General features: G+C 46.2%; 1 protein-coding gene across 3 annotated transcripts in view; it reads left to right on the forward strand.

The window, feature by feature from the left end:
* Nucleotides 1-21,551, forward strand: part of PHOX2B (paired like homeobox 2B) — a 488,291-nt gene that overhangs the window by 50,090 nt on the left and 416,650 nt on the right. For all 3 annotated transcript variants that reach the window (XR_013608335.1, XR_013608334.1, XR_013608336.1), the window contains exons 3-4: nt 11,482-11,666; nt 18,870-19,006. The gene's annotated coding sequence lies outside the window, so the exon portion shown is untranslated. The remainder of the gene's footprint in view (nt 1-11,481; nt 11,667-18,869; nt 19,007-21,551) is intronic.

Below are 21,551 nucleotides of genomic sequence, written 5' to 3' on the forward strand. Positions count from 1 at the left end.
TTTTAAACAAGTGGTGCCACAGGGTTCCTCCCTTAGCCCCCTGCTATTTAATATTTATGTTCAACCGCTGGCTGCAGTAGCCATTAGCAGGGGTCTGACCATGGTCTCCTATGCTGACGATACACAGTTGGTGGTGGCACTCTCGAATAACACCGAGGGGACGCCCTTAAGTTTCAGGGCGACCTTGCGGCGGTAGCTGGGTGGATGACCGCCAATTGTCCCCAGCTGAATTCTAACAAGTCGGAGGTATTGTTAGACGGAAAGGACCATGGTCAGTGGAGTGAACTCTGGTGGCCAGCTAGCCTGGGCAGGGCGATCTCCCCCAAGCAGGCAGTGAAGAATCTAGGGGTATGGCTGGACTTATCCCTAAACTATCGAGTCCAAACCAAAAAGGTGGCAGGGACCTGTTTTAGACTTCTACGGGGGGCTCAGACCCCTGCTGGGCTTCTTTGAAGCATCTACACGTCAGGTTATCATTCAGGCGTCTGTATTGTCCAGACTTGATTATGCCTGTTCTCTATATCTGGGGTCCAATAAGGCGGAGGACTTGAGGCTGCAAAGGGCACAGAATGCGGCAGCAAGAACTTTTCTAGGTTTGCGCAGGCCTTTTTCTGTGTCCGAGGCCATTCGCCGTCTTCACTGGTTATCTGTGGCCAGGCGTATTGAATTCAAAGCCTTATGTATCTCCTTCATAACCTTGAAACTGACCACCGCCTCTATTTTGGTCAATCTCCTTTTGCCATACGTCCCCTCACGACATCTCCGCTCACAGGGTCAGCACTTGGTGGTGGTTCCCCGGACACGAAGAATTTGTGCTGGTGGCCGCTCTTTTCGTAGTAGAGCAGCCATCCTTTGGAACGCACTTCCTGTGCATATCCGTGGCCTTAGCAATTATTTAGAATCAGTGGCGGTCCGTCCATTGGGGGCGTTGGGGCGTTGCCCCACTAGCCATGGACGACCCCGCACTGTCTGCCACACATGGGCTTTTTAAAAAATGCATCTCAGTCACTCACTCTCATCTGAGCGCACTGCGCGGCGTTACCTGCCGAGAAAAGCCCGACAGAATCGGGCATTGTATATGAAAGTGGGCCGTGGGGGGCGGGGCTGTGGGAGAGAGTGACAGGCAGAGCAGTCAGAGACTCCGGAATAGACAGCGCAACAATGGTGCGCATGGGGAATCCAGGAGTAGCACAAATTTAGACGTGCCAGCGCAGGCGCATACTGGGTTAGACCTCCCCCCCCCCCCCCCCCCTCTATAGCACTCGAGATACAGTCTGCCAGGCAGGGACCAGGGGGCCCCGGTCGCCTAATGGGCAGATAGTATCCTGCTCGTGGGCCAATCCTGGCGCAGTGTTGCTGGTAACGCTGCGCCAGGATTGGCTGCTGCAGCAGGATGGTGCCGCGCGTGGGTGTAGGCTGCTCTTCAGAGGGGCTGCACTGTATGGCCAATCACCATATGGCTATTCCAGTCATGTCGAGGTGATTGGCCATTTCCACAGTGTGCCTGCGGCCTGCCTGCCTACTACGGACGGTCGGGTCCGGACCGCTTGGTGCAGAGTTTCGCGCCGTCCACCACCACCACGTAAGTTTTTCCTGTGCCGCCAGCGCACTGATAACGAAGCCATGGGGACGACACGCAGTTTAATCTGTATCATGTGCCTTGATCTGCTGTCCGGGGTCTGCTCTGAGTCGTGCGGTGCTTGTGGTCCAACGTCCAAAATTAAACACATAATTGATTGAAATGAGAGACAGACTTATGTGCCTTGATCTGCTGTCCGGGGTTTGCTCGTGCGGCGCTAGTCAGGCTGGCATTCCTCAGACAATCTGAAGCCTATGTGAAAGCTTGTTATAAAGCAGTTCACAGGATGGAGAGAGAGTGCTTCAGGTTCTCCTTTGCTGACACTGGCTGCGGAGTGGGTCCTTGCGAGGCATTGTGGAGACAGCAGCGGATTAAATAATTTACATTTAATAAATACAGATAGAAATTCTGTGCTTTGGTTATACTGTGATTTTAGAGTGGATTTGTGTGTTCGAGTGTGTGTGCGTTTTGATTGTGTGCACTCTAGGAGTCAAGGAGTTACTAATTTGACGTGGTAAAGTCACTTCAGATGATGTTACAGGGTTCAAAGGTTGCACCTTACATCTCAGCCCCCTCCGGGAAATTTGGAAGTTGGCTGCTCTGGCAACCGTTGATTCGGACATTTAAGGAGGTGCCAACTTGGTGCTGGCATCCCCCTTTGATAGTTTGGTGACGGGCTTCTGTCTGCAACAGCAAACAGCCTGAAGCCCGTAGATTTCATTCCAAAAAGTGGAAATACTGTTCTCTGTTTTGTTTCACTTATCACTTATCAAGAGATAAATGCATGTTTTCTTTCTGAACGCAAAGTGTAATGCGAGAGGGCACTCAGACTGTAGAATAATTTCTCCAATGTTTCATCATTTTGTAAAGTCCCATTTTTTAAATCAAATAGTATTTGTTTGTGAAACCCGTACATAATAAATATGACACGTAGTATAGCGTGGGTGTTTCTAATGGAAAGCGACCCTGGGGTGTGAACGCATGGTAAACCTAGAACTGAAAACAAGCTTTAGGACATAGTTGGGATGCACAGTGTAAATGTAATACACCATACATTTTTAGTAGTATGCGCATGCTGCTGGTCTGTTTTCGGCTGACTTCAACACTGTATATGTTTTACATTTTTACTTAGAAGATTTTACTTTGGAATGTAGAACGTAAAGGACAGTGCTAATATAATGGGCTTTTGTGTTTCAGTGCACGATAAAATCATTAAAATTTCCCTACAAAGGGGCATATTATCAACAGCCAGAGATAATTATCGCTGCCCGCGCTTAGCGATAGATTTTTTATCGCAGGGTATCGCAGGAAATTATCGCCATGCTAGCACTGTATCAACAACGCATAGCGCAATGGGATAATTATTCCTGCGGTAGCGGTGTTTTCCATTGAACAGTCAGGATTTTAGCAGACTATACTTTTTGGCAAAAAACGAGGTTTTCGCCAAAAACTAACGTCTGCTAAAATCCTGCGGCCACCTTGTAAATATCGTGCTGTGCATTTCGCGATAATTTACAAGGTAGTCCATCAGGGGTACGCCAAGTCACGCTCACTTTGCATCTCATTAGAGTTGTAAAGCGAGGCATCGGCAAAACGGCTGCTAACATGCGCTAATGCATGTTAACACCGGCTTGCAAATAGTGCAACAAGATTATCTCAGCTTTTTTGTCTTTTGAATCCAAAAAAGCTGAGATAAAGCCCTTGTCAATATGCCCCCAAAAAAATTTGAATAGGGTCTATTGCATCCTAAATGTAAGTAGTGAGATGATAATGTCTTCGAAATTGTTCGATAATATCTCTGTAATCTCAAAGCATATCTCCTAATTTTCTTTCCCTTGCTGCATAATTCGACTTGGACTACTCGACTGCAGTAGTCTGAGGGTCAAGTGCTTAAGGGGGCTCTGGGTGTTCAGTTTTGGGGCCAATATCAAGCTAAGATCCGAAGACGGCAGAGGTGAAAGGCTCTGATTGTTACAATCTGAGCCCTATATCCACTGAATGCCCTTGGACGCATGGAAAAGTTCCACTCTCAGCTTTTCATTTCTGTAAAGTTGGCCTGAGCCCATTTGATCATAAGGCTGTTAATAGATCTATTCCACTAGAGTGGTAAACCCATGCCATTACCAGGCTTGCAAACTGCAATCAGGAGCACTTTTGAAAAGCCTATGATAATTGTGCGGGGACGCTCTATTGACTACTTAACCAATTTGTCGGACTGATGACACAGGATCTGAATGTAGGGCGAAAGCCGAAACCTTCTGCATGGAGAGCTGAACAGCTCCCAGACATACGGCAATTGAACTTGGGGATTTCAGGGTTCTCTTTTTGAAAGCACAGGATTGATTTCACAGCTCAGATTGGGCTGAGCAAAAACATCCAAGAAATAAAAAGAATGCTATCTGGGTATTAATTAAACTGGTGTCAATTACTGTTACAATGCCCACATTTCAAGTGTTTGGACTGTTGTTTATAAAAGGACCCCTTTCTCACGGTAACTGCTTTAGCCAAGGACAGATTGGGACAGAAAATAGGGCCTGGCACCTTAGTAAAATCAGTGAATCAGATCGCTAATATGTGGCCCTTATTTGTAACGCAGAGTCGTTTTGAACTTATACAGAAAAGCTTTTCAAGGTGTCGAAGGGTTCATTTATTTACTCTTGCTACATGCGATTATCGTGGTAGTATCAAGGAAAGGATTCCATAATGGGTCACCAAGCTATAAACAGGCCCACGTCAGAGGTGGGTGAGCAGTGAAAGCTTGAACCAGATGCCTGGCTCTGGCTCAGGTCGAAGTCCTCTTGGCCCTTAGAGCCCAAACGAGCCTGGCCGTTTCCCACTCAAGAAGTCCACAACGTTTGCGCCCTGCCATTTGCTTGCAAACCGTTATACTGTCCCTCTTCGGGTTTCTGGATAGGCATACAATACACCTGCCACTCACCATCAGCTGAGGCAATGCACTGCATAGAGATTGAACTGTGTGTTGATCAGTGACTTCTGATGTGAGCAGCTGAGCTCCAATTAAAAATGCTAATCCTCCTGCACTGATGATGAATGGGGACCGTCCACCTGGTATAATGGCAGCTGCCGTTTCACTATGTTTTTTAAATGAGTTTAATGCTATTGCAATGGTTTCTATAGCCCCAGTTTGACTGAAAACCAAGGTCGGGGTTTGTTGAACATGAATATAGGGAAGACAAGAGGCATAGCATATTCAGTTTCATTATGTGTCTCACAGTGCCTTTCTACCTGAGAACATTGCTGAATTTGGATAGATGAGAAACCATTCATCAATGACATGATTCGCCCTTGTTTCTTTCTCGCGACTTTGCACACACCTCTTTCACGTATGATCCCGGGCGTTCACACCAATTTCACACATAAACTTAACTCACCTAAAACGCACATCTTTTAGCCGCTCACGCCTCTTTCGCACATCTTCACACTGCACGCATACTTTTTACATACACCACTTTCAAGTGCACACGACCGCCGCCCATTATTACACGTAGCTAATACCTTTTTAAAAAATCCACATACTTTAAAGGCAAACATGTTTCATGCGCTACGAACAGTTTTTTTTCATAATCTCACATTCATACCGAGTCGAGTCTTGCTATGTGGTAACAATTACAAATGGCCAGGATGGGACAGGCTCACAGCGCACGTCACTACCTAAAGGTACCAGATGGTGTTTATTGCACACTGCTCCGTGACAATGGCGGAAAACTGGTGGCTTCTGGTCTGACTCTCCATCGTGGTGAAAGACCTTTCTAATTTTCAGACATCAGACTTCTAAATTTACCAGCTCTCACCATCATTTTTATTATTTGTAATAAGCCTCATTTGAGCACGCGTAGCCATGTGGTGCTGTTGAGTTCCACAGGCAAAACCACTGCTCTATTGGCTCAGGTGCGTGCTAGTTAGGGCATGGTTTGAAGGGCCGCCCAGATTTGAGTCACGGATGAGGCTGCGGCTGCCTTTCATCCTTTCAAGGTCGATGGCGTGAGTACCTGTGGCGTGTGTTACCGACGTCCCTGTCGACAGTTCATTTGTTAGGGTGTGCATGCCATACAAACGGTGCAGTGTATACATGTTATTTTGCTTATCCCAAGGAACGCATAAGCCATGGTGAAAATGAATACAGGGCGTAACATTAACTGAATCTGGTGAAAATAATTCTCACTCTATGGCCTAACATACTAACAATAATGGCCTTCTGTAGCAGTCACCCCAGTGCAAAGGGCCGCTGGACGAATTTTGGGTCTTAAACTAGTACAAGCAAGGTCCTAAATTTGCTCTGACATTTCTAATTTGCTTTACAATAGCAAACTATTGCTGCCATGATTTGTGCCACAGTTTTCCGCATTATTTGACTTTTCTTGCCGGACAATTTTGTCACCCTTCCATTGTGGCATAATTCCAGTGGCTCGGTACGCCTTCCATTTGGGATTGAGCGGACAGTGCACTCCAAGAAATCCTCAGCAGCCAGCTGATAAGTAGACTGACGGCAACTGGTATAAGTAATTGCATAATGCGTAGCACTTAAAATCCACATAAACATGACGCATCCATTCCTGACACCCAATTACCCCTTAAAATAGTAGCATCTATGTATCATAATGTCCTATTAAAAAGATTCAGATGTTCCGTCCATCACCACCCCCTTTTGTACCGCTTTTGGCCACCATAAGTGTGGCAGGGTAGGCTCAGACGTGAGTCCCTTGCTCACTTTGCCACTGGATTCAAGCAAGCCTGGCTGAAGAAGGCTGGAATGCCAGAAACCGGTCCTCTGAAGCTTGTTTCCGGTCCAGGGAAGACACGGCTAGGCAGTTCGGGCTGGACTGTTCCCATGAGGCACAGGGTCAGACTGATTTGCATATAGCCATGTCTGAACTGGGGTGGCAGAGTGGGCTAAAGAACGGTGATGAATTAAACCCAGATCTTTTGACTGGGTGTGAGTGTTTGATTGATTCAGATGTTCCATCCATCACCACCCACTTTTGTACCGCTATTAAAAAGAGCAGCCTTGTGCCTTATTCTTCCGGATGTACCGTTAAATAGCGCATATTCTGCACTATGTGACCGGAAACTCAGCTAAATATTAGTGTATTCTTCCAATACCCTCTAAAATTGTGTAGGTTCAAAATTAGCTGTCTGCGTCATGTTAAATACCACAGATGCAATGAGTTGTTTTTTATCTGGCCTGTCTGTGAAATACATTCCATAAAGCATTATTTAGCCGAATGGATGGCTGAACAGCAGGTTATGCCCTAGTGATCAGGGTGTTCTGTTAATCAGCTCAAATTCATCCCTGATATTTGTGGCGCTATGTTAAATAACTGATTCTGCCTGATTTATCCGCGTAATAGTGTGCTTTAATTTATCACACTTCTGTCTTTTTACACTGTAAATACCTTGTTTTACTACCCAATGTAACAGTATTCAATTCAAGGCGTCCTGTTGGCCTGACCGTGTCCATGAAGCTAAAACAGCAGTGTCAGGGGGACGGACGTATTTTTATAAAGAAATGCTGCAGCCACTCAGGGAGAAATAGCATGTAATGTACTCAATGCCTGTGTACCAGAAGGCCAAAGATGCCAGGTCTTTGCTGTCTTTAATTCATGAACTTAATATGGAAAAGACATTTACAGAGAGAGTAGCTTTACTAAAAATAGTAATTACCACTCCAATGATAACCTCAGAGGCAGAACAATCTTTTTCCGCCTTAAAGAGGATTAAGATATTCCTGAGGAACACCATGCTTCAGGAAAGACTCAATGCGTTGGCAATGCTCTCTATAGAGAGCAAGCTTGTTCAAAATATTGCTGACTTTAACGTTCAAGTAATTGAAAAATTTGCTGCGCTTAAAGACAGACGTGCTGAATTTAGATACAAAAAGTAAATATGTTGAATGGTGATCGTTTGTGACCTCTTTAGTTGGTTCTTTTGGTGTTTGCAGTTTAAATCAAAAAAGTTGTTTGTTTTGTTGTTTGCAGTTTACATAAAAACAATCTGTGAGGTTCTCAGCATTGTATCTTGAAGTCTGTTATAAAGCTCTGTGGTTATACTGAATAAGCAGCTACCTATGTTATATGACAGCTCTTTAATAATGTAATACCTGCACTTTCACAATTGCTTTATTAACCTTCCTGCTTTCTCAAATTTGCTTGAAAATGCACCATTTTACCACTATTTTTTCAAAATTTTCTCGGGGGGAATTCCCCCCGAACCCTCCTTAGGGGGTTCGGGCTCGCTCGCTACGCTCGCTCGCTACGGTGCAGTATGATTATCAGTTTCCGCCTCACCGCTTTCAAATGTCACCAGCCGCCACTGTTTAGAATTCAGGAAGGCCATCAAGACTCACCTGTTCCTGCACCATAGTCCTTGTCCGTTCCATCTGCTTGTGTCAGCCTTTTCTGGGTATTAGCGCCGGGACGCCCCTTTGCTGGGGCAGCTGTAGCGCTCTATAAGTCGCAGTAACATAACAATGTACTCTTTTTTTGTACTTATGATAGACCTAGCTGCTGTCTTTGCACGACCCATCGTATGAAGCCTATTCTTAGAGGTTGCTCACTTTCACCCACTAGTGGATTACTCAGAGCATATAGCATAGCTGTTTGCTCTCTTAAACTATTGGGAGGACAGAAGCGCACATAGCATTGCTGGTTGTAAAATGGCTACTCTTCTCACAGCTGTGCATCTAACATTACTGGCCATATAATGCTCCTAACTTTTGTTTGCTCCATGCCTTCCTGGGAGGACTTTTCAGAGCATATCCATCGGATCCCGTTTGGGGGCCACGGAGCAAGCAGGGGCTACTGGGTCTCAGCCATAGGCTGTCTGCCCTTTTCATCGGCATTCAATTGTGAGAGAGAACCATAGGAAACATGGGCTCTTAGGTTCTCTTTATTAGTAGGACTTAAAGGGAAGGATGCCCACTGGCTAATGAGACATATTGGGCATCGTTGGTTCTTCTGTAAACTTTTAATAACGTTTGAAATAGTATGAAGACGCCTGGTGAATAAGGCATTTATCCGACAGTGTACCCTGTTGGGACAAGTATCCATGCACTCAGGAAGGACCCAATGTGAGTTTTGGAGACCTTAGCGACTTGAAGCCTCTTCTGGTTTATAAAGTGAAAGACCATGAAGTATAGGCATTTTGCCGCTGCCTTTGCCATCCTCTAGATTTTACACTGGCCTGTGTGCCCTGAAGAAGCATGTATCAACACTTCTATGATAAGGATATGGTGACAGAACTTGTGTGATTTAAAAAAAATAAGATATTGTTGGTGATCAATGAGAAAAAGATGCTACCAAATGTACTCAGATACAACATTCACATGTATTCCGATACAGCATCTATATATGGTAGGGGTTTAATTAATGATGATATGTCTATGATTCCCCAAACAGGAAAATAACTTCTTTATTTGCTGGGCAGGTGTACATTGGGTTTGGAGAATGGTTTTATGTGAGGATGTAAGTGGTGTGTAAGTGGTGTGTATGTAGTACGAGTGTACAATGTTTTTAGGGGGAATGGCAATGAAAAATATAATGAGACAGTGACAAAGTTGAATTGCCTAAACAAATTGTATATTAATTGAGGTGCTATTTCTAATTGTACATATAAAGATGATGATATATTCTAATAAAGGAAAGTATATTTAGATATATAAGTAACCATTTTTTTTAATACTTTCATCTACACACCTAAAATATTCACTGCAATCAAGCACAGACACAATGGTTCCTGGGCACCAAGGCTATACTGGTCCTCCTGATCTTCCCCACCTTTCCCATCTCTCGTGCGTCTCCCCTCATTACGTAAATCTACCAGCAGTTAAGTGTATATCAGGCAAGTTTCAAGACTTAGGTGCAGATTGCCCTGACATTCAGTCTCAGTGTTTCGTACCTCTGGTAAATCACCTCGGGTAAATTACCTCTGGTAATCACCTGTAGCACACACTGATGTTCATCCCTGCTTTTGGAAGAGACATGCAGGCTTGAGGCCCAATCCACTGTACAGGGAGTCAAGGTGAGAAGACTGCCGAGATCACAGCATTACAAGGCAGTCACTAAAGGGGTCACAGGTATGACAGTGCACCGGGTGCAGTTGTTTGAAAGGCGGTGGCACTCTCTGCCTGGCCACAATGTTCAGAATGGCATCACACTTGACCGTGGGCACAATACTTCTTGATGGTGGTACTCTCCACTAGGGTTGGCTTTAGTGCCCAGTGTGACAATGTTTGTTGGTGCCCTCAAATGACCACCTCCGCCACGGATTTCCTCACTACCACCCTTTAACAGTACCCCTCAAGTCTCCATAACCACTTTTTCTCACGCCGCCGCCACTCATACAAGTGTAGGGTGTCAGACCACTTTTTATCACACACACTACACAGAGACAATCAATCTTAGGTGTGTAAATCAATATAGAGGAAATGTTACACATGACCGAAGAATACAATGTGTAAGAGTCACATGTCATCCACACTGGTAGAGAATATAGTTCAATAGTGCTTGTTCTGGAGAAGCACAAACTCAGAATTTAAAACTTAACACCAGGGTTGGGGGTTCTCTTTAATAATCAGGCTTGATTTATATCCAAATTAACCCTTTAACCCTTTTTCCAACACTAGTATAATGAAAGCCTGGGAAAAAACATAACACTCTAATCTATACCTGCAGTTTGCATGCAGCTCTTTGATGACAGTTAATAGTTCACTGTTCTATGTTAGGATGAAAACAAAAGGATCTCTCAGACAAAAGCAGTAATCCGCTGACCTATTTACATTAAATGCACTTTGTGATCTGAATGGTACACATTCTTTGCAGCAGGCATATTAACCCTTTGCGCTATCTTACCATGAGCAAAACATCCACTAGAGGAAGAACATTAATCACTGGAGTTATCTTGAAATTTTTATTGTTGCCTGAAAAGTGCTGGATGCCAGGGAGTGGCAGCAGGTGCTTTTAAAACCATAACTTGGAACATTTCGCTCCCCTTTTCCCCCAAACCCCCCGAAGCCAGTGCCCGGTACAATCGCTCCGGTCGCACCTAGAGCCGGTGCTGCACTCCACCTCATCACAGCTTTGCGATGGCAGGAAGCTCCACCTCAACACAAGCTTCTGGTCAGAGGCACAAACCAGTCTTTTTGGGGCAGCAGCAACAGTTACAGTTCCTCTGGATATTGTCTTCACGTATACTTTGCTGCTTAGAACCCAAACTGTCCTGCCACAGTGTCTAGACCCTGGTTCTCTCACTTGCAGGAGCATAACAATCACAATAGTGTTCTTATGAGCATTGTTCATATCAAGTCCGAACAATTGATTTAAACTCTAAACCACCAGTCAGTGATTAAAGTTGTGTTAACCATCTTTTTAAACACATCTTACAGACTGCTCCAGTCTTGTTACAAAGGACTCTGAATAATTTAGGGGTATATCAATTAATCCATCCGCAATGCAGTCCTGAAGATGGTCTCAATTATTCAGTAACTAGTGATGGTAATGTCAACAGTAGTTCCTCTTCATGTTTCAAATCTTACGATTAAGGAAATTCAATCCATAACTAAAGTGCTAAACTCCATGGACCATTTCTACAGTATGAGTGAATTATCATACATTGATCAAAGGCAACTCTGAATTTATGTATATGCTGTTTCCCTTCTGTATACAATGAATGTATGATCTTTGCTAGTTGATGTACCCCATGTTGATATTATTCATTTTTTTGGTTTAATTCAAATTTGAATGCCTCCTATTTTATTCTATTTAGGATTTTGGCATTTATTGCTCTGTTTATTGATTCTATATGTCTCTTTGCATAGACATCTAAATAATATAAAAATATTCTGTAAGCAGACTTGCAAATGATCCTCTTTTTGCCATTTACCTCAGTTTATATGATCCTTCTTTGGAACAGTCTTACTGAGAAAGCGGCAACAGTTGGTATCCATATGGGAATTGTCTTCGCGTAGAGTCTACAGCCCACATGACTCTTGGCATGGAAATTGATCTCCTCAGCCTTCCTTCATCTGATGGACCCACAGAGCTACAAGTATGAAGATACTCTGGCGCCTCAGGTCAGTCACATCTCTGCCGGTTTTTAGGTCAGAAATACAGCTATTTTTTTCAGCAAGGCCTGACCCCAGATTATTTCTCCTCTCCTCTGGGAAACTTGTTGTCAGGCAGACACCAGCTCTGGTTGCACAGCAGTCCTCTAAGTACTCCAGGAAGCACTCCCTTCCTTGGTTGTAGAGAACTTGGAACTAGAATAAGTGGGTCAGTTGCTCTACTTTTATACAGTGAAAGCAGACAGGGGATGTGGATTCCTATTCTGTGCTATCAGAACCAGTTTGTGGTGATTCAGTTTAAAGTGTCCTCTACAGACTTAACCTTGGTGTAGAGTGATGCTCCAAATAGCAGGGTAGGCTCTAGCTTGTAATACCCGAAACCTCACAACAAAGGCACTAAGGTGGTGTGAACTCTGTGCACATGGATATCAGCAACTCCACTAAACAATAATCAGACAAAAGATACTCCTCAGCTAATGGACCCTACTCACTCTTAACAATAGCGGCTGCAATCCCACCCTTCACCCCCAAGCATCTACCAAATGAGATTACTCCGGAAGACTCAATCGTTCTCAGAAGAAGGACCTAATAGTATCTCTGAGAGAGCCCTCGTTCCTCATGTTACTGTCCAGGTCTTCTCCCTCCAGTTTCAGTAATGTCAGCAGTAAACTTCATTTGTCTGGGAAAACAATGTCACCTCCCTCTTGTGCACATGAACAAGCCAGGGCCGTTCAAAATGCAACCTGCATGCCTCCATTAATCTGGTTCACTCATTCACACAATTTAAGTACAACACAGGTCATGCAAATGCATAACATTCACAAGGGATGTTAGTATTATGATCTGTTATAGCGCACAGAAGCTGAACTTTGCATGAGTGGGCCAGCGGACATCCTCTCTAGGGCATATCATACAGTTGATGCGCATTCACACTTTCCTAGGTCAACATCCTTCTTCTTCGGTAACTTTTCTAGGCCTGTGTTTTATGAGGTTTGAATTGTGTATACAGACCACTGTTATGGTACATTATGAGGTTGGGAACTCAGAAAAGGAGGTAATTACTGACCCTGCAAATGCCCCACTCTGGCGTACGTGTAATTACTGGTTGCAGTAATTAACAACCAAATTCTTCACAATTAGCAATCAGGAATTTGGTTTCTAAATCTATCATCTATTGTGCTTGTATCATGATGATGGTGTTAGAAGAAGCACAGCAAGAAGGAAGATAAAGTGTTTGGTTACTAATGTCCAAAAAGAAAGATAGCCATGACAAACCTTTGTTGCGGGTGTCTAACATTTGAAGTTTAAGTCGCACAATGGGATTTGAGATGGTGTCATATGCAGCACTTAAATTTAACAGTTGAAGATCACCACTTCCACCCTGACCCAAAATAAATCTTAGGTTGCCTCCAACTGCAAGGACTGCTACCTCACTGCCATCAAGTGAACAAACTCTTGCTTGAGACATCTGAATGATGTGCAACCTGAGGCAAACCTTCACTGCCTAAATAAAATACCTCCAAGATGTGTTATTTACAGTGCAAGACACACATAGAATGTGCATTAACCTATATCTTGTGTGTTTTCTCCCCGGTATGATGTTTATACATAGGCAGCATAGAGTACCTCCGGACCCCCTTATGTAGGCATTGCCTAGCTGCATCTTACCTCTTCAGACTAGATCCGATTGGCAACATAATATATGTGGAACCTTATTCTGCTGTCAGATTAAGTCTGGGGCAGAATGTATCTGATTTTGGTTTGAAGCATACTAGATCACCAATCCAAAATCATTGCATAAGGAAGAGATCTTGCTTTTAGCCCCACCTGTTTCAATAGCAAAATCAGTGACCAAGTCATCTCCATGATATGTTTCTTGTTCCACATAGTTTGGTACCCATCTCTATACCCAGTCCAATGTGTATATCACACATTCTAGTGTAGAGACTTAGAACACAGCAAGAGCATTTGGTTATGTTCTCTAAAAGGGCTTCAAGAAAATGAATAACAAAGTATGCATTTTATAAAGCACATTGCTCCTGTAAGATTTATGAAAATGTTGACATTTGTAACATATGCCATACTTTGCATGCTATGGGGTTCTGAACAGAATTGAAATAAAATCTCGGTTTGTGCTATTATAATACGTTTCTGTTTGAGTGACCTCTTCACAAGCACTGGACATGGGAAACAGATTAAACTTTCTATGGCTTGAAAACATACTTCTACCGCTAGCATGTCAGTACACCATTCTTCGCAAAGCTATTTCATGGTGACTACCTTTTTTGCCCCTTTTTCAACAACAGCCTTGTACCTTTTTGCAGGTATGTGGCTCAGTTATACCATGTATATGAGAACTGTACGTTATGGGTTTGACCATGCAGGTGCTGCAAGACTGTATTCAGTCAATAGTAAAATAGCTTCCAAAAGCATTACTGAGTGAAGGGCTTTTGCTTCACCCACATGTTGATTGGGCAGAAATTGTGTGCTTCCGCTAGAAAAAAAGAGCTTCTTTTGCACTTTTTGCCTTGACAGAAAATGTGTGCTCAGTACAGCAGTATTTAGTTGGTTATTTTTTGAAATGGGGGTCCCAAGTTGAGAATGGTTTGCACCTTTGTCCAAATAGGGACCCTTGCTTCTAGTAAGGGTAGGGGAGTTATGCCCTTGGACAACCCCGGCTCACCCCCTTGGTAGCTTGGCAGGAGCAGACAGGCTTTTCTCAGAGGCAGGGTGTAAAGCATTTGTTAACACATACAGTAATACAGGGAAAACACTACAAATTGACACCAAACCAGTTTAGAAAAATGAGAAATCTTTATCTAAACAAAACAAGACCAAAACGACAAAAGTCCAACATACAGTTATCAAGATATGACTAAAGGTAAAACAATTCTGTCCATAGCAAACTATAGATGCAACACTTTCAACACAGAGTGTCACGGTCCCTCGGAGGCCTCTCAGGATCGGTTTGTTGCTCAATGGGGTCCACCTATTGACAACCTCAATTTCGAATTGCTATTAGGGCAGGGAAGATTAAGGGGTCAATCGGGGGAAGGAAAGGATGGGAACAGTGGGGAGGGAGACCTGTGAAAAGAAAAGGCTTATTAAAGACACACTGCACTGAAACAACCTAGCACCTAATTCCTAGCGTTTTACACCCATATCTAAACCAGATCTACCTGTAAAGCAAAATAGCCAGTTCTGGCAGCTGCAAGTAGTAGGACGATTTGGCATTCATCAAAGACCTTCTCTTGGCTACCTTGTCTTCTAAGGCTTAGAAGGAACTTATACAATAGTCAGGCGTAAGAACTGTGAACAAACAAACATGTATTTAGGCGATATCTCATAAACACTTCAAGACCATAGACACTGCTATTTGTGGTGTATAGTACCCACCAGAAAAGGTGTGTGCATGGGCCTCACAAGGGAGGAAGGATTAGGGCTTAATTCAGCTACCTCTCACATTTCCCCTACTAGGAGATGAACAAAAACACACACTTAGAACATATAGATATATCAACAAATATCGGAGCAGCCAGTATCGCTTTTCATAGCCAAATTAACATATAACCAATGCAACCATTCCTTGTTGAGTTAAGCACTTTTGATATGGATAATATACCACCTGGCATAGGTAAAAATCAAAGCGTTGAGGTTTAAGGAGCTTGTTAGCAACCACGGGGATGCTAGTGAAATAGAACTGTGTTTCAACACAATCGCAAGAACTTGCACTTTCAAAGATCCAATGGCGGCATACTCGGCCGCTAAATAACAACGCTTACAGGAAAGAAAGGCTCTTGGTGGTGTCACCGAGACCCTCACCCCACCGGGCACTGTGGCAGTTAGGAATCCTTCGGTCTGTCTCTATGGCGTTCACAGGATAATCTGTGGTGTCTCTCCCTCTGGCTCCGGCTTACATAGCCGCCAGGAAACCAATGCCGCGTCGCTTCTGGTGCGCGCGCCCCGCACCGCACAGGCTGCTGGGAGCAGTAGTTCTGTAGCTCCGGTGGCGTTACTGCCCCTGAATGTTTCTTTTCTCCAGCCCCTTCCCAATATCACAGTCTCGCCACCAAACGTGCCCTGAAGGAAAAGGTGCCTGCGTGTCACCCCACATCTTGATGTGAGTGTAGGGAACTCGGCGGTGTATCAGTACTGCGACTCCCCGGGACCCTTGTACACAACCCGAGTGAAACACATGTATTCAGCCAAAGTGTTGAAAGCCCATTGCCTTCGTCCCCATGAGGTGTGTCTCCTGCAGCATTAAAATATCGGTGCTGGCTTGCTTGAGGATTGCTCCACGTTTGATCTTGTCTAGCGCCCCCCTAACGTTCCAGCTCAGTATCCGCAGGGACCTCGCAGAATCTGACAGTCTACCCAACATAGCAGCCATTTAGGGGCTTCGTAAATATGGAGGACACCGATGGCACAATAAAAGGAACGCAGCAAGGCCCCGACATGTAATAGAACATTGCGATTAAGAACAACAACTCCCCAGAACAACCCAACCAGTCTCCTACCCCCACCCTATACCTCAAAAACAGTGAAGTATATGTCGTGGCAGGCAGAGCAGGCTGACCCCAACAGGAGGTACCACCCGTCACCCGTCCAATGGATCCCCAACTTACAGCCCAACGTCCACTGGCCCTATCCCTGTTCGTGAATGTCCAGCAGAGATACCAGACGTCTTCAGTCTCCTCCTGCCAATTCGAAGAACCTGGGGTCTTTAAGTGTTAGATACTAGTGTCAGATCCCGCATGTGACGGGGCATCGCCGGAAATGGATCGCCGTCTGGACCTGGAGCGCCTGGAACCCTTCCCCTGGACCTTAGGCAAGTTCCAAGCCACCCCACACGAGGATGAATCAGAGTCTCTCCTGGGTGGCAAATGAGGGCGCAGCTGCACCGACTCATCCGTCCACGGGAACACCTCCTCTGGGGAATTAAAAAAGTGGGTACGAGAAAGATAGACGACCCGCAACTGGGCCGGGTAAAGCAAAGCATATGGAAGCTTGAGCTCTCGAATGCGGGCCTTAGCCGCTAGAAATGATTGCCGCTGCTGTTAAACCAACTTGGTATAGTCAGGGAAAATCAGAATGCGGGCATTGTCATACAGTAGAGGTTTTTTGGCCCTGGCCTGTTTCAGGCTAGCGTCTCGGTCGTGATAGTTACGTAATTTTGCAATTACGGGCCTCGGGCGAGCCCCTGCCGGGGGTTCCTGCATCAGGGCCCTGTGAGGACGTTCGACGACAACGTTTTTGGAGATGGATTCCTGGGGTAGCCAGCTCGCCAGCCACTGAGTAAGGAACCACTCCATCTCTCCAGACTCACATCCCTCCGGAAAACCAACAAAGCGGAGATTATTGCATTGCGCCTGTCCCTCAGCATCCTCCACCCTTGAAGCCAGGCCCCGCGGGGCGCTCTCCAAGGAGGTCACATGCTGTTGCAGGGTGGTAACTACGTCCTCCACCCCAGAGATTCTTGTTTCGGTCTCGGTGATGCGCATCACAGCATTCCGCAGGTCTTGGCGCAGTAGCATAACATCGGATCCTACCGCCCGATCATGGCATCAAGGGCATCCCTGGACTGTGTAATAGTTGCCAGGAGGGCCGCATTGTCAGGCACATCTCCTGGGGTCCCCCCCTGATGCTGACGTCCAGGCCTCAGGGCCGGCGAACTCATCCAGCATGTTCTGCTTGGATGAGCCCCCACCTGTCCTATCCCTCGTCGTGGCTGGCCAAATGTTCTCTTGCAGCACAGATAACAATCGGTCGGACACCAGCGAGCCCGCTCTCTAAGGATGGGGTTGATATGGACGTTGCAGATGTAGCAACGGTGCCGGGCAGCGGCCCATGTGGCCCGATCCGGCCGCCGAAGCGACCACCGTTGAGACAGGGCACAGAGCTGGACACACACTACAGGGCCACCACAATGGACCCAAGCGGCAATGCCCGCACCAAAGGAGGGACCGGCCCGACCGGCCGCTGATAGTGGGAAGGAGAGCCCCACTGGCCCCCCGCAAGTGACGAGACACGCAGGTGGGCGCGCCCACCTGTCCGGGCCCCAAAATGTCAAGCATCACCGCTCTGCACTCCCAGGCAGCAGCTTCAAGGCAGGCGAGCCCCCGTATCCAACCCGTGTGGGAGGGAGGCTGGGGCGTTCAGAGAGCAAGGTAGTAGGCCGAAACTCTAGGCCCCGCGACCCAAGGGCCGCTGACTGCAGGCCGAGCGGGGGGACACAGGGAGGCTCCACCAGTGTCTGCAGGCCCACAAGGAGGCACCCCAAGACTACCGGGGGAAGCAGAATACCGATCCAACTGGGGTCAACAGTCCACTCCCCCATGCGGCCCGAAAATGGCGCCGAGCCCCGTACAGGCCTATGGGGGGGAGAGGAGACCCACACACACAGAAAGTCACAGGCCCCAGAGGGCTCCAGATGCCACTCACAGGGCCCCAGGCCACCAGACAAGAGTCTACTACGCTGGAGGGAGGCCAATCATACAGCCGCGGCCTGGGGCGCCACAGAAATGTCGGCGACTCACCAGAGCTTCTCTCTGGCCTCCTACGCACTTCCCTCATGGTCCGATCTGAGGAGGATCCGCCCCGTGGGTTGCGAGGTGTGAGGCAAAGGACAGGCACCGGCGGGTATGTGGGAATCCCTCACAGCACTCCTCAGAAGGGCAGACCAACAAAGCCGTACGCGAGAGCACAGCTTCCACACTGTCTCCAGGCCTCAGTGGCGATCGTCGCTGCCTCGCCGCCTCAGGACACGGCACGAGTCCGGAATCGCCCTGGTGTGCAGCGCCAGGTTGCTACACCTCAGGAGCAGCTGCATGGAGGGTATTGCGGCCGGAGGAGCAGGATCAATGAAGGATAAAGATTAGGGCTGGACGGAGCTCACTCATCACACGTCCACCATGCTGGCTTGCCAAGCCACGCCCCCCCCCCCCCCTGATATGCTATTTTGATCTTTTTTGTTGTTGTTCTCCCTGTGAGGGTGATCATACTTCTTGTTAAATGTCAAGATTTCCCCTGACTTGTAATCATTGTAATCACGTAGAAGCTTTATTTGTTTCTTTGTTCTATCTCTTCTTCAGGCTTGTCTAAGCGTAATTGCATTTTGTTTATGAAATCATAAAATAATTCTGCAGAGTCAAGTTCCTTCAATTTCACACTTAGTTGTTCTATTTCTTCAAGGATTTCTTTTCTGTTTTACAGGCATATTTGATTAGGATGACCAACATTCCCATTGAACAGTTGCTTGAATTATCTGCCCATTCTTGGACCATATCTGGATCCTGTTTTCAAAGGGTGGAACTCTAAAGATATGAAGACCCCATCAGAACCACCCACAAGTAATATATTTCTGAAGGAGAGACTGCCACCCACCACTTTGCCTTTTCTTTCCTATGTAGTCTTTCTGTTCTCTCATACTTGTGTTGTATATTCTCTGCCATTTGAATGCTCATGCTTGCCTCTCCACTCTCAATTTGTAACAGGAAACTTAAGGGGGTATTAATTTATCACAGGTTATTAAGTGGCGCTCGCCAAATAGCATGGAGTTTGCACAGTGAATGACAATGAATGAGGTGCTGCAGGTGAGGGAAAAACCCCTAAACGCTCAATTATGGCCCAAGGTCCGTCAATGAACAACAACAATATGAGTGGAAAACAATACAGTAAGTTATTGTTTAAACAAGGATAAAGGACATAGGTATTCTTTCTTGAAGTGTTGATTTTTAATGGTGTATTGATTTGCGAGCCAGTCAACACGTGTTTTGTCAATGGGGTATGAAACCCATGACTTATTCAGGGCTGTAATTGAGTAGATTGAGAACTGGACCTTGCAACTGGCGATAATTCTGACCCAGTGGGTCCTAAAGTCTGTCTGCTATGGGGAAATTTCTTCTATTCAAGGCTCTGTGTACCTTACGAGTAAGGAGATGTAATTATATTCTGGATGGTGAGTCTATCCTGGTATTGCAAAAGTCACATTCTTTCTCTTTGCACCGCGTCTGACCTTGCAGTCAGACGTGGTCCCGGACACACAAGAGCAACAAGGCATACTCGCCCTAACTACGGTCACAACGGATGGTGCCGTATTAAATCAGTCTTGCCAAAAGGAGGCGTATGGAAATTTGAAAAGAGAAATAACGTGACTTTTGTAATACCAGGATAGAAACTCACCGTCCAGAATATAATTACATCCCTTACTCGTAAGATACACAGAGCCTTGAATAAAAGACATTTCCCCATCGCAGACAGACTTTAGGAGCCTGGAGATTAGCTGGTATTTTTTTTGTTCACTGCAGTCGGTGGAGGGTTTTTTCAGTAGTGGACTGACTTTGTTTGGTGTGTTTCCAGGCATTGGGAAATGTTGCAGTGGTGATAGAGGTGTTGAGTAGGGTGGGAAGTTCCTGGGCAATCCTTTAGTTACAGAGGTTGAAGATGTGATGCGGCCATGGGGTGGATGGGTTTGATTTTGGAGATAGTGTCCTGGGTTGAGATTGTGTTCCAGGTGGTCAGTGTGTGGTTTGTGTCAGTCACGGTGGTAGCATATCTGTTGAGGAAAGCCACAGATGTGGTTTGGGGTTCAAAGTTTCTGTACATGGTTGTGATCTTGTTGTGGAAGAAGTAGGCGAGTTTATCGCACAGCTCATGTGAGTGTGTGATGTTGTTTTCGCTGGTAGACAGGTTAGAGTATTCCTTAATGATGGTAAAAAGCTCCTTAGTGTTGTTGGCACTAGTTTCGATATGTGGAGTAAGGGCTGTCTTCTTTGTTGCCATCAGCAGGAGGTGGTAGAGGTTGAGGCAAGTCTTGAAGGCTGCCCTGTCGGTGGTGTCCTTGCTGGTGTGCCGCATCCTCTCCAACTGTTTGCTGTCTTGTTTTTCTGTTCTGAGGTCTTGGGTGTACCAGCTGGCATTTTTGTAGGATTTTCTCTGGATGTTGTTCTTGATGGGTACGATGCTGTCTGAACAATTGGTGATCCAGGCACTAAAGTTTTTCACTCTCTGTTTGAGGTTGGTGGTGGTATCAGGGTTAGAGGTGTTGAGGGTGTTTACCTAGCTGGTCGTTGAGATTCTGTTCCACCTCCGGTGGGGCGTGTTGGTCATCTAGTGGGTGGCGGTGTGAGAGCTAGAGATGCTGAAGTGGACGATGGAATGATTGGTCCAATGAATTCTGTGACATGGCTAGATTTGAAGAGGTTTCTGGAGGTGAAAATGGGGTCCAGCATGTGTCCTACGGTGTGTGTGTAGGGTCATGGGCAATCTGGTTAAATCTGAGGCTGCTTATACTGTCGAGGAGGTGTGCAGTGCTTTTGTCGTTGGGTTGTTGATGTGGAAATGTAGGTCGCAAAGGAAGTTGAGGTCCTTGGAGGCTAAGGCTAGGGGTGCAATGAAGTATGCAGTGGTGTTGCAGAAGCAGGAGTGCGGGCCTAGGGGGAGGTATGCGAAGGTGCCTCTGATGGTTGTCTTGTCATCTGTGTGGAGCTTGAAGTTGAGATGTTATTTGGGGGTGGTGGTATTGTTGGTAGCAGTGGTACACTCTATGGTCAATCAATCAATCAGAGTACTTTCTCAAGGCGTTGAGGGGAGGGGGTTCCGCTACTGCTCAAAGAGCCAGGTCTTGAGGAGTCTTCAGAAGGCGAGTAGGTCTTGGGTCTGCCGTAGGTGGGTAGGGAGGGTGTTCCAGGTCCTGGCGGCGAGGTAGGAGAAGGATCTGCCACCAGAGGTTATTCGTTGGATGCGGGGAACAGTGGTGAGGGCAAGGCTGGCGGAGCGGAGCTGGCGGGTGGGGGTGTAGAAGCTGAGTCTGCTGTTCAGGTAGGCTGGTCCGGCGTTGTGGAATGCTTTGTGTGCGTGGGTGAGGAGCTTGAAGGTGATCCTCTTGTCAACGGG

Source organism: Lissotriton helveticus, chromosome 2_2 (genome assembly GCF_964261635.1).
Source record: "Lissotriton helveticus chromosome 2_2, aLisHel1.1, whole genome shotgun sequence".
Lineage (NCBI taxonomy): Eukaryota > Metazoa > Chordata > Amphibia > Caudata > Salamandridae > Lissotriton > Lissotriton helveticus.